The sequence below is a fragment of the Ursus americanus genome, chromosome 3, assembly GCF_024610735.1.
Source record: "Ursus americanus isolate L20-20 chromosome 3, mUrsAme1.1.p, whole genome shotgun sequence".
Lineage (NCBI taxonomy): Eukaryota > Metazoa > Chordata > Mammalia > Carnivora > Ursidae > Ursus > Ursus americanus.
The window spans coordinates 20,010,969-20,024,784 of NC_142129.1; the positions used below are offsets into that span (position 1 = coordinate 20,010,969).

The following is a 13,816-nucleotide window of genomic DNA, read 5'->3' on the forward strand; positions in this document are numbered from 1 at the left end:
ATGGTGGGTGAAAGGGTCTGGAGAGGCAAGGGGGGAAGACTTGGACCCTGGAAGCTGCTTTAGGGCCCGGATGACCAAGACCCACACAATGTGTAAGTGGGGGCGGGGGCGGGCATCCTCGCCATCTTGGTACCAGCTCCTGGTGTGGCCTGGGAAACCACAGCAGAGCAGCAGGCCTGCCGTGTCCAGCAGTGTAGGTGGACAGAGGTGCCGAGAGTGATGTCCCTCCATCAAATGGCTTATAGGCAGTAGACTTCAGTGATGTGGCCCATGGAGAATAACATGATCAGACTGGCTCCTAAGCACAATCCCCATGGCGGGGGGGGGGGGGTGTGTCTGTGACATAATGAGGGGAGCCCGGGCGGGGGTTGTCAGTAGAGGCCAGGTCTGTGTGAGCAGGGGGCAGGCTGGGAGCTGATTCAGGAGTTAACATCTCCATGTCTTCGCTAGGACTCACAGGCTCAAGAAGCCTGGGACAGTCTGGGTCTACTGACAATACCCAGCCTGATACCAAGTTCAAGCTACAATTAGGGACTGTGGTGACTCAGGGATTCCTCTCCCCCACCCACCTCCTAGGACATTCATTTCTCTGTCCTCTTTTACTGTTCTATGGGCTGGAGTCTCAAGAATAGAATCCCTGGGTTAGAAGCTTACTTAACCCCTTAGGAATCAGAGGAAAGAGTAAGTTTGTTTCAATGGACGGAGTATCTTGAGAGCAGCTGTTAGACCTCCACGTGGCAGCTTTCTAGGGTGCGGATTGAAGGTTGCTGGAGTGTAGAGTGGACATCTGGTGACACACCCAGGAAGCAGGGGGCAGTGGGGAGTTGAGGCCCTTCCTGCTGTCGGCAACACATCCAGCTCCGCCTGGCAAGGCTCCCTTTCCTCCCAGTCTCCGCTGCGAGTTGGGATAATGTTGATATTTCTACTCTCCTGCAGGTGGCGCCAAAATTTAGGTTTTTAAGCCGCCGACTGCCTGTGGTTTTCATCCAGCGCACTGTGCACTGTATAAAACCCAGCCATGGGGCCAGCTCTTGGGGGAAAAAATTTCTCTATAGCACCACCAGGCTCTGGTGATTTATTTAACAAGCAAATCTGGCTTTTATCAACTTAAATAGCAGTTCTGTTCCTAGGCTAATAAAATGGTGGTAGCTAAGTGAGGGAAAACTTGAGGATTTCTTCTCCTCTCTCCTATTAAATCTGGCCCTTTTCTTCAGCCGTGAGAGATGAGCCAATACTTTTCTCCTCATGCCCCTCAATAAACCACAACCAAATCGCCATAAAAATCGCCTCCTTAGAAGATAGGACTTGTGAAGCAGTATGACATTTTACTTCTCCCTCTTGTGGCCATGGGGCCAGACAATGACTACCCAGTTTCCTCAGCAGCCTGGGGTGGAAGGGGTGACTTCCAGATCCAATGTCAGCCAGGGAGAAAGCTTGGGTCCCTCTTCAGCCCTCACCAGCTGTCAGGGGCTGCAGGAGGTGTGAGAGGAGGAAGGGTTTGTAATGAATGCAGAAACCCATTTTGAACTGTTATTACAGAGCTTCCCCTTCCCAGCATGTCTATTCATAAAGAAGGGTCAAGACAACAGAGGACCTTCCTGCCCCGCTGTATTGTGCCATTTAAAAAAGCATATGTCCTTCCGCAAGGCAATGCTAATTCCTTGGGTGTTTATCGCACTTATTTTAGCGTTTCCAAGTGCACGAATGGATAGCCTCTCCTTTGAATGTCACGACCTGTAAGGGTAAGTTGGGCAGGTGAGAACATGAGATCTCCAAATTACAGAGCTCATGGGTGGCAATGCTAGGACTAGGACCCAGGTCTTCATGCTTCCAGTGTAGGGTCCTACTGATCCCATCCCATCCCACCCCACTCTCCAGCCTTGAGAGAGCAAATCCAAGGGGTCATAATGATAATAATAGTACTAATAGTAAAATTCAAGCACTGCACCACTGCTAATTTGACCCTTCCTGTTCTCCCTTAAGATGACATTATAACCACCCCTTCCACATTGCTTCCCCCGTATTACTAACTGGAAGGAGAAGGAGGGAAAAGACGGTGGGCCACATGGACCTGTTAACGATGAGAGGATCGGCCAGGGCCCCTCACCTGCCCATTGTGGGGCCAGCTTTTTGTCCCACTCCTTTTCTGCCACTTGGTTCTGTGATGACTCTTCAGGCATCACATAGCGTCCATTTTTCTGAATGAAAATAAATGACACCACATACTAGGCAAGAGATAAAGAATAATAAATATATTTTATTTGCCACCTCTAGAAAAGGTCTTTGACTTCCCATCCATCCATCAGAAAATGACCCTGGGGCTCACCAGCAATATCCATGTGTGTGTGTGTGTGTGTGCGTGCGCACACACACACACACACACACACACCCACCCAACGAGCACACGGAGGCTGTAGGAGGGAAAAATCAGTTGTATTAAAAATACATGTTCGAATGGCTGAGAATGGAGGCGAAGCTGTTTCCTTGCTTCCCCTCTCTTTCAGCATTTTTATGACATACCCTGAAAGCCAAGTGGCAAGCAGACATTTGAAAGGCTTGCCTGCCCCTGCCCCAGCCCCCCTGCTTTTATTGAGCCATATTCTTTAAGTAACCCACTACGGTTTTCCATGTGGCTGTTTGCGCTGTCACCTCTGGGAAAGGCCTGTGATGGTCCTGTGCAGCAATTTTAGAGAAGCTGCCTCCGAGTGGGGCCAGGACTGGTATGAGGACAGCCTTACAGGGGCCTGAGCCTGAGCCCTTCCTTAACTTTTGCCTTCTGGGCACCTCACCCCAGCCTCAGTCCTGCCTAGAGAGACATCTGGCCCTGGGCTTCCTCCTCCCCGAGGCAAGTCCAAAGAGCAGCGGCATTGAGTTATTTTGTTCTGCGTTTCTCTGGACTTCCGAAACTAACCTGATATTGTGTGCTTTATCTAGAGTCTGGGATCCAGGGTTTCTGAGAAGAGAGGAGCCAGATCAGTGTATTAACACGAGCTAATGAGATAACTCCTTGCTGCTTTCTGGGCCATGCAATACTCAGCAGAGAACCGGAGGCTAAAAGGGCTCCACTCTGTCTCCCGAATACCTTCTAACCAAACAAGCAATGTCTGGTTTCTCTGGGCTCTGGCGTGGCTCATCTTTTCATCGAGGCACCCACCTTTGAGAGCCACGCTTCAGCAAGCTACTATCTAGACAGGCCCTGCCTGACCTGTGGATGCTGCCCACATGGGGGCTTGTGGAGCTGGTCAGCTCCCAGCTCCTTTCAAAGACTCCCCAGTTTACAACTCGCATTTCTGTGAAAATATAACCCCTACAGGAAGGTGCAGGGATTTACGCTGTCCTCAATCATTTCCACCTAATGGGAAGAGTCTCGGGAGATGTTTTGATGGGAGGGACAGTAATGGGCAGGAAGTTGGCTGCCCATGGGAAAAGGAGAGTGGAAGAGGGATCCGTGCGGGAGGAGGCCAAAAACCATGGCTCCTTTGGCAGGACCTCCATGACTGTTGCCCACGTGAGGAGGTGTGTTAGTGGCACAAGTGACGGTGGTGCCCTGGGACTCTGGGGGGGCATGGAGTTGGTACCTAAGTGTGGGACTCTCTTAGGCTTTTCCTGCTGGGTGGGTCACCTTCCTAGGAGGACCTAGGCAGGGGTTTCTAAGCTAGTGCTACCCACTTCCCATCCCGCATATTTCCTCTCTGCCAGACGCCTGTCTCAACCACAGCAACGTGGTGATTTCTTTCTTTGGACCTCAGAAAGTGCCCTGATGTGGGCATTGTCTGTTTTGCTGTGGTCTAGGTTTCTGAGAAAAGGAGCCAGGTCAGCCTCTCCATATAAAAATGAATAGACAGGTTACTGAGCAAGCTCTAGGGCACTTGGCCATTCATGCCCTCTCCCCCAGGCCTCCGTCCTTGGGTGCCATGGGGGTGCCTTGGTGGGGCGCTGGGATTCTGATTCGGACGAAGTGCGTGCGCCTGTGTCAGCTCTGAACACCTGAGGGTCCCTCCGACCGACCGTCAGCGTCCACATCCCGAGGAGGCTGAGTGTTGCCTCCTTCCGAGTGCGCGCCCTGCGCCCGTGTCACCATCTACGTGTCCCTCTCTGCCCCATATCGCTGCCGGCGGGGTGGCCAAGGGAACCAGGGGGTGTCGGCAAAGGCCCCTGCGGGGGAGCGCAGGGGGGCGGGCAACGGTGGGCGCGGAGCTCGGGGGAGGTGCCCCCTGCCCCCTCTGCCGGCCGCCCTCCGTCGGTCTAGATGTCTGCCGCGAGCTCCGAGCCAGCCCGAGCGAGCCAGAGAGGGAGCGGCGGCGGGCGGCGGGCGGCAGGGGAGGGGAGGAGGCAAGGCGAGGGAGGGAGGCAGGGAAGCAGGGAGGGCGGGAGGGAGGAGAGGAGGACCCAGAGAGCGCCAGGCAGCTGGAGTTTTTGCAGCGCTTGGCCGGGCTTCAATGCACAGCAGCAGCGAGCCGCGGCGGCAGCAGGCAGCCCGGGAGCTCCGGCGGCGGCCGAGCCAGCGGCGGCCCCGCTCCCTGCCCCCTGCAAACTTTGCTAGCAGCCCGCCCGGGGGGCCGGGGGCGCGCCCGGGAGGCCCGGCTCGGCCCGCGGCCGCGCTCTCCGCCGCCGCAGCGCCAGGCGCCGCCGCCGCAGCCCCGCGCCTCCCCGGGGAGCAGCCGGCGGCTCCCGCGGCCCCCCAGCCCCGGGCCCTCGGCATTGCCCGGCCAGACCCCCGGCAGGGGCGGGGGCAGCAGCGGCGCGGCCGGCCGCGGGCTGCCGGGGGGCGGCCGCGGCTGCCCAGGGAGGCGCGCAGAGGCGCCGAGAGCGCTCCCCGGCGGGTCCCCCGCGTACTCGCCGCGCCCGGGCAGCGGCCCGACCGGGCGAGCATGGGCGGCGCGGAGTGACGCCGCCGTGCCCGCTTGGCATCAAGGACATTCAGCCCGCGGGGGTGGGGACGAAGGGGGGCAGCCCCGCGTCGCCACCGCAGCCCCCGAGAGCCGCCGCCGCCGCTCCGACTCTGGGCTAGGTGGAGCAGAGGGGTGTTTGGAATCGATCCACATTTTCCGACCTTTTTGTTGGACATTCCGCCCACCTTGGACGCCGCCAGAGGAGCTGTCAAGCCCCGCAGGCTGTGATTTCGCCCTCCGTTTGCCTGCCGTGCCTCCTCCCGGGTTCCCTCTGCCTCGGTGGAGTATTTGCGTTCGGGGCTGGGGCTGGAGCAGGCAGCCACACGCGCGCACACGCACACGTTCAGAGGAGGACGAGAGGCAGCGGCACAGGCACCATCTGCAGTGTCAATGCGGTGCTCCCGCTGAAGGAGGCAAAAGCGGCGCTTCCAGGTAAGGAGCCGGCGGGCGGGCGGGCGAGGGCAGTGCGGGCGGAGATGCCCGGCTCGGTCCGGGAGTCCTCGGCTGCCCTGGAGCCAGCCCGCTGCACGCACGCACACACACACTCGCACACACACGAACATACACTGGCACACGCCGCGCACACGCACCTGCCCACGTCCCACCTGGACACCCGCGTAGGTGCCGCGCGGCCGGAGTAGGCATTTCCCTTGTTCTTTCTCCTGTGAGGATCCGGACTCAGACTTCTCGTACCCAGGACTTTCAGGGTGGGATTTTGTGTATTACCGCCTCTCCCTCCCACCGGGGGAAGCTGAGGGAGAGATTTTTCAGTTCCAGGCTCCTGGTATTTCTAGCTGGTTTTCAAAACGGGAGAAGTAACGAGAGCTTTGGGGGAGACCCACCCAGTGTCATCTCTGCTCCGTGGCCTTTGGATACCCTGGGGTTTTCATGGGAGACAGACCCACAGATATTTGGACAGATATTCAGAGAGCGTGGTGGCCCAGCGTGCAGGGAGGAGGCCACAGAGGCAGATGGGGCTGCAGTTCTGTAGGGCGGTGCATAGGGAACAGACACTGCGTTTCCCCAGTAAGAGGCAGCACAACCGCCTTTCTGAAGCGTGGCACTGCTTCCCCGCGAATGCGCCGAGATTTCAGGCAGGAAGGGGCTTCAGCGTCGCATTGGGGGTGTTGCTGGCCTAGGGAGGGTAAATGGGGACAGATCCTCCATAAGAGGTATGACCCATTCACATCTCCAGTGTCTCAGCCACAGCAAGCCCACAGGGCTTAGGGACACAGGACTTGGGTCTCCCCTTCACCTCTCTCCCCTTCCATCTACACTGTATGGGAAAGCTCCGGGATGCTTCGCCTGTGCCTCCCAATAACACCTGTCACATGCCTTGGAGGTGTGTGTCTGAGAAATCCAACGGGAAAGGGTCAGAAGAGGGTGTAGTGCTGGCAGGGAGGAGGGTCCCTTCTCTCGCGTCCACCTCGGCAGTGCCCTCCCCCCATAAGGAGACCAGGCATTCTTGGGTTGCCAGTGTCTCCCAGAGCCAGGCAGCTCCTGACAGTGCAGAATCACTCTCTAGAAGCCTGGGGTTCAAGGTTCAATTTCCCTAAATCTTTTCCTTTCCTTTGGTGCCCGGCTGTGATTTCACAGGCTGCTCATTTTCAAACTTTTTTCTGGAGGAGGTAGGAGGTGGTTGGGGCTCCAAAAGGGCTTTCTTGCAGTTTCCATGTGGGGGTCAAAGAGCAATTCATTTGGGCTCAGTCGCTGTAGGGAGAAGAGCATGAGATCCAAGTAAAACATTATTTTGGAGTTGCACGTAAATAGAGCAGGGTCCTGTCTTTCTCTCTTGCTGTCCCTTTTGGGGTAGCTTGTTGGGCAACCTGGCAAGAAATGGGATGAACGTGTACCCTTTATGCAAGATCATGTGTTCGGAGTGTCCTACAAACTCACCAGTGGGAAAAATATGTTGGGAGTCTTCCAGAACATGAGGGGAAAGGAGTCAACATTCTTTCGAACAAGGGGCCTCAGTGTTGGGCACAAGATTTGGTTGACTCTGTAAATCCTGAAGTTGGGTGCTAAAATAAAGGGCTCTCCCCGCACCCCCATCACTGCTGTTTTCAAACTTTGCCAGCTCCTGCAAAGGTCTCAGCTAGGTTGGGGAGGAGAGGCGCAGACGCCCCTGGGGGGAGATTGTATTCCTGCTGTGTGCTGTGTGAACTGCCCTTTGATTGATTGGAAAGGGTAGATGGAGTGAAGCAAGATCTCACAATGGGGAGAACCCAGGAGGGGGAAGACACATCGTTTTCTTTTTAAGAATGGTGTGTATACACACACCCAGATGTATGCGTGCTTTCTCAAAGAGCCTGGCTCAACGTGATCAGCTCATCCAGTGTGTGACAGTGGGACCTGCCTCTGTCTCCCCGGCTGTGGAAGGACTGGGACGTTTCCACAAACGCATGCCTCATGAGTGTGTGGACAGGGAGGTCCCACGGATGCGTACAGGAGCACATGGTTTTCAAAAGAAATACTGAGCTCCAAAGCAGTGCATGGCTCCCAGGTAAACAGTCTCTCATGTGGCCTTGAAGGGGCAAAAGGATGGCATACAAAGCTTCCTGAAACGTCTGTGTGTCTTCCACACGGACCTCTGCTCCCTTCCCGGCTTCCCTCTCTGTCTCGTATCCTGAGGAGCCATCATTTTAATGCAAAGCCAGCAGTCATGATGCCAGTTGTAAGCTAAACATTTTTAAACATGGGTTCAAAAAAATCCCCACACTTTTTGCACTTAGCATTGGGTACCGATTTGGTTTCTAGGGCAAAGCAGGCATTAATTAACATCTGTGTAAAGCTGGGTATACATCATCTAATTTTTTTTCCTGGCTCTCTTGCTGAGCCCTGGAGCATGTCACGTTGTCACACTCTCTCTCTACCACTCCTCTGTGGCCTTCCTTTTAAGTTCTCTAGGGTCTTTGCATGTGGAAGAGAGTCTTATTAGAAAAGCCCCAACCTTGAGTGCTTCTTTTCAGCAGCCCCTCGCTGCTGCGAGGCTGTGCTCTAGGTGTTCCCCCGTGAGCATGGGCTGCCCACCAGCGCTATTCCTTCTTGCCCAATCTGGTACTCACTTGCGGACCCGCCTCTGTCCTCCCCAAACTTCATCCTGGTTGCCCACTGATGCCTGCACAGATTTCCAGAGGCATCTGAGGCTGCCAGCTTGTTTCCTTTCTCCTCTGCCCCTCTGCACGGCTGCTGCTCCCTGCAGACAGGGAAATCTGCAAGGCAGAGTCTGACTACCCTCGGCCTCCTGATCCTTTTAATCACAACGAGGGCTGCCTGGAAGGCAGTGGGGGCTTTCTAGGGAGGCAGCGGTCCTGAAGTGGGGAGAGAGCTGAGGGGGCGGGGTGATTAACCGCTCTTAGCTCCTGGTTATCGCCAGGCTTTGATGCAAAGAAACTGCAGCCAATCTCTCTCCTCCGAGCCAGCTAGGGGGCATTTCTTAGCCTCTTCTCCCCATCCACACTAGGAGAAGGCACTACACAGACAATGCCACCTCAGAGACCTGTTGGAGTGGCTCCGTGATGGGCGGGGTGATCCACGCTGTGATTAGTCTGTGCAGCAGATGGGCCGTTCTCCTCTCCTTGTTTGTGTCCAGCGCTGGCGATGTGAATGAAGCTGGTTCAGACCCCGGGGCAGTAGAACAGGGCTTATTTCCTTCCCCCTGTCACCCCCTTCCTGCTTCCTCTATTCGCTCCCTTTCCCCCACAACTTGCTAATTCACCTCTTTGCTTTGTGTGCACATCCGACAGCCCATTCGCCCTCAAATTTGTGGCACTCCAAGAAATCAATATAACATGAATTTAACGACAGCTGGATGATTAAGTGTTATTTATATTTAAGAGCGGCATTTTAAAAAGACGTCGCGCTAATAAATCAAACGGCTGTTTGGGAGATGCACATGATTAGGGTAATTGCCCTATAGGCTCCATTGAGCAATGCCTGGCCCGTGCAGAGCCCTGCAGACTCTACGTCTTTGGAAGCCGCTGGCCCCGCGGCTCTGACCCTGACCCCCCTCCCGATCCCCTCCGTCTGAACTTACTCACTCTTGCCTTGCTCCGCACTGCCCAGGCTGTGGCATTCCAGTAGTGGCAGGAAGGTGGGGTGAGCAGGGACACTGAAGGGGGCTCTGCGGCTCAGTGGTAGGAGATGGGTCTTAAAAGCAAAGGCAGACAGAAGGTCCTAATTCCCGGAGCAGAGGCCTTGTTCCAGAAGGAGGAGGCTGCTTCTCTGCTTGATATGAAGCAGCTTGGGAGGAAAGCTTCCTGAATCCCTGCGAGAGCCCGTGCCAGCACCCAGACCCCTGTGCTCACGATCATGAGGCATCAGCCTTCCCACGGGATAGGCTGTATGGACATTAGTATTTGCCCTGGGGAAAGTAGCAGAATGGAAAGGAATGATAATCAGTGATGGTGGTGGTGGCTCATATTTATTCGGCCCTGACTTGGAAGAGCCATCGTTTGAGTGGTTTATGCAGGTTGGCCCATAACCTCCACATAACCACCCAGAGAGTCAGTTACTGAATTATTCCCATTTTCTGCAGGAGCAAACTGAAGTGCCTGAGGGGAAGGACTTTGTCCAGGATCGGGCAGTTGGTGGGCGGTGGAGCCACGTCTCAAGCCTAGGCAACCTGACCTCCCTCCTTATCACTGTGCCATCTGCCTCCTTGGGGCATCTGTGAGGAGCATGTTGCCACCCTGGGGAGGTTTGTGGGAGACTATGCTGAGGAAGTAGAGGGTATGTGGTTTCTCCCTGAGACACGTCTGTGACCTCAGGTGAATCTATTTTTTTCCTTTGACTCTCAATTTCCCCATTCATCAAGTGAGACTACCTTATCTTTGACTGTTGGTGAGTTGTGAAATTGCATGGATCGTTCTAGCAGAGTGCTCAGTTCCTGGGGGTGACTCTTGCCTCTTTTGGCAACTCCCATCTCTCCCTGGGAAAAACTAAGGAGGAGTGATGAGTACCGACCTCATCTGTGCTTTTGACTCTGTGAGGCTCTGAGTCTTGTGCTGATCGGAATCTAGTTCTCTCTAGTAATGGCTTCAGATTTGCTGACGTTGTGGAAATACTGCTCTCTCATTGAACCCTTCAAGCCATCCAGCAAGGAGGGACTGTCTATTCTCATTTTGATTGTGTAGGGACTGAGACGGGATGCCCAAGACTCCAGGACCCTATATGGCAGATGGTCTCTTCGCGTTTGGGGAAGGACGCCCACGGTAGGGACTTGTTGGTTCATTCATTCATTCATTAGCCCTAGGGTTCTAGATTTTGAAAGCCAGGGAAAGAATCTGTGCCTGTGGGCATCATGCCACACTGGGCGCCTGGGCCATATAATAGTGGGAGCAGAGATTCGCTGGAGCTTGGTGCCCATGGCCTGTGGCCAAAGTCATCCTGCACACTTGTGTGAGAGGAGCATGAGTTAGGAATGACGTCCGGATTCTGAGAGGTGGGGGCCGGGAGGCCCTGATGGAGCCCATAGATGGGACATGGGTGCTGTCCCATCCCAAAGCCAGGCCTCAGCTGCCTGACTCAGTCTCTCTAGCCTCAACATTTTAGGGAACAGCCACAGGCGATACTCTCACGGTTAGTTGTTTGGTTAGTTTTTTCCTCCAAAGACAAACTTTTATTCTACACGTTCTTTGGCTTCTCCTCTATGCTGCGAGGTAAGTGGAAGTTTCTGCCAAACTCGAGGTGGCTAGCAGGGGTGCATTTCATCACCTCCCCTCTGGCGCACCCGTGGGAGTGGCTAAAACTGGCAGATATGGAGTCCTGCCCCAGCCTTGAAGCCTTCGGCACCCTCTCATTGCCAGCTGACCCTGGCTAGCCCCTCCTCGCCACAGTGCCTTCTCCACGAACCAGGATTCACAGCAGCAAATTGGATTTTGGAATGTTTTGTCACTCCAGCACAAAACAGATCACTAGCTAAGAGGATGTCGCTTCTATAGTCAATGCACTGAACGTAGACTAGCGGAATCAATTCTGAGGTCTTCTGGGGAAGAGTATTTTCATTAGGAAGCATGCGGAGAGAAGCAGTGGACGAAGAGGGCACTGGGACCATAGGAAAGGAAAGCCATGGCAGCCCAGGATCAGCTTTACATCTGACGTACTCATTGAACTCATCTTGTATGAGCACAGCTGGGTGTCTCTCAGGGTGGTATGGGGTCTAGAGCTAGAGGCCGAATAACCATTCCTTGGCTTTGGCACAGAGGGCAAGAACAGGGAAAGTAAGCAAAGCAGACTTGGCTGACCATTCCCCCTCTTATGGCGGGAGGAGACGGTGAGAGGAGGGCATGTCAGGGCGGCAGCCATGGGGACATGTAGTTGAACCAGCCTATGTAGAATGTCAGCTAACCTTGCAGACATAGAGTTCATTTTCTCCCTCTCCATCTCAGACCTGCTTCCTGAAGGTAAACCTAAAATAGAGCAGAATTTCCCAAAGCATATGCCATGGAAGTGAATAGATATTACATACACAAAAAGTTCTCATGGCCAAAGTTGGAGAAACCCTGAGTGTGTAAAGCAAAGTTACAGTTCCTTGTTGCAGGACTTCTCAGAGCCTTTAAACTCACTAACTTGGATTATGAAACCACAATACGGGGATGTACTGTGTAGTGGCCCTGAGAATCCACTGAGAAAGGTTGGCCTAAGACCCAGCATTTCGTTTTTCTATTCCTAACTGAATAAAAGGATGGATTCTACAATGAAAATTTTAGCAGAGCATTCATGCTCTACACACTAAGTACTGGGTTCTGGTGATTAAGTAGATACTACGGTTTCAAACAGAATTTTGCCAGGTGGGCAGATAGTCCAACTTCAGGCTCAGGGTTTGCCCCTTATCCTTCCAAGACAGCAGGGAGGTTCTTAGGCAGGAGTGAGGTGCTGGCAGGTGTTTATTTTCTCAGGTTCTTAGGCAGTTCTGGTATGTTTCCCTGGTTAAAAAGCACTGGTGTTGTGGGAAAAGTTCGGTTTTAGAGACAAATAGATGTAGATTTTTCCAGCTCTGTCACTTACCAGCTAAGGGGTCTTGGGAAAATCACCTTATGTTTCAGTATCACCATTGATAAAATGAGGGGGTTGGTCTAGATCAGTGATTCTAAAAATATTTTAGTATGTATGCAGTGGAGCTCTTTACTCAAATGAAATTCTGTATGGGATTCTAACACACAGGACTGTTCTGGTCAAAGCTATGGAGGAGCCCAGAGCCTTGCACTTTTGGTCTGTTTGCCCCTCACCCCCAGTCTTGGCCTGAGTTCCCTAGAAAGCAGAGCCTGAGGCAAAAGCTGATGTGGGAACACTTTGTTGAGGGGTGAAATCCCAGGGCAGCAAAAGTGAAGGAGAAAGGGGGAGAAGTAGGGAAGGAACAGAAACCACAAATGTACAAAGAATACAAAGAATGTATTACCAAGCCCGCTAGAGCTTCCTGAGGAAGCACAGCGGGTGGCTCCTTACCTAGAGAAGCCTGATGGGAACACAGTCTCTGAAGAGCCTGGAGGGCAGGCAGCTTCTGTGCTGGGTCCTTTTTGTGAGCTGCAGCTCCTTGGGCACCATTCGCCCATGAGGCAGGAATCCCCCTCACTTTGGGTTGTGATGCTAGCTCAAAGCAGAGCTGTCGGTGGTCAGGCCCATAGGCTGGGGCTTCTGTGGCTCCCCTCACCATGGGCGTGCTGGAGCCTGGCCTTTGCCCTGAAGGAAGAAAGGCTTCGGGAACTTCAGGAATAGTGTGAAGCGTTCCTGGGGTGACTCAGACTAGAAGTGGGACAAGTAGCTGAAGGCTAGAACTGGGGGTGAGGGCGGGGTTTCAAGGACGATCTGGGCAGGTGCATAAATGAGGGGTCTGGGATAACAGGTTCCCTGTAAGACACATAAGGTTCTTCAGAACAGAATCAAACAGTGAGTCAGAGCTGCTCCAAGAAGCCATCGTTCAGTCCTCAACAGTCGCGCTCCATGGCTGCGACGACCAGCCACACTCTGGGTTACCTAATGCAAGCCCCCGGGAGAAACCGCATTAAGGACATGTGCCCATGTTCTTTCAAGAGGTTTTCCTAACTTGTGGAGCTTATGAAGCAAAGGAGTGCCTTCTACTCGGTGGTGTGTGGATTTTTCAGACACTTCTGTTTGTGTCGGCTGAGGGGCATGGCTGCCTGGAAGCTGGGGTCACAGGCAAAGGACCTCTGCCTTTCTCCTGGTTTTAAGAAATATTGTAAGCATCGAGCTGTAAGACCACGGGGGGGGGGCATTTTTGCATAAAATACTTTTCCTAAGTCATTGCCTCCAGCCATCACCCCTTCCTTTTTACAACTCATGGGCTTTGAAGCCCCTCCAGGGTCTGACGGAGCAAAGGACTGATGGTCGCCCTGTGCTTGTGACCCTTCCCCCCGCCTTCGCCATTAAATACTGACCCTGTCTCTCTTCCCTAAATGCACTTGCCTTTAACTGCTGATTGATGTGAGCAACTCACGGACTTCGAGACGTGGGTCTGCATTAGCGTGGCTGCCAGAGATTTCCGGCTCCCGGAGGGTCAGGACCAGCCTCTGGTTGAAGTGTCTCCTGTGTCATCAGAACTTAATTCATACCTTTTAATAATGGTAAAGAAGCTGCTTTGGGCGGTAGGGATGATGACAGTAGCATTGAAATTATTTCCTTATATTGGTCGATGAGAGGGACCATTTCTTACTTTTCTTGTGTGTTTGGTGCCCCACCTAGGGCCTGTCATACTGGAAGCAAGCAATAAATATTTGCTGAGTCAATAGAATGAATAAACAGAGCAGGAAAATGTGGAGATGAATGGCCTATAAAGGAGAGAACTAGGGGCGTGTGAACCAGCTCCTCTGACAGGGGCAGGGCTGGAACCACATCGAGGCAGGTGGCTAGTACAGAGAATAAGACCAACTAAGACGAGTGCAGGCTGAACCCACCAGTCGCCTTAG

The 13,816-nt window shown here is 53.8% G+C and overlaps 1 protein-coding gene across 2 annotated transcripts in view; it reads left to right on the forward strand.

Moving 5' to 3' along the window:
* Positions 1 to 13,816, forward strand: part of PLXNA4 (plexin A4) — a 590,507-nt gene that overhangs the window by 166,411 nt on the left and 410,280 nt on the right. Inside the window, exon 1 of one of the 2 annotated variants that reach the window (XM_045792629.2) lies at positions 4,830 to 5,324. The exons of the other annotated variant lie outside the window; for it this stretch is intronic. The gene's annotated coding sequence lies outside the window, so the exon portion shown is untranslated. Of the gene's footprint in view, positions 1 to 4,829; positions 5,325 to 13,816 lie in introns of those variants that run through there. 2 annotated transcript variants of the gene reach the window in all.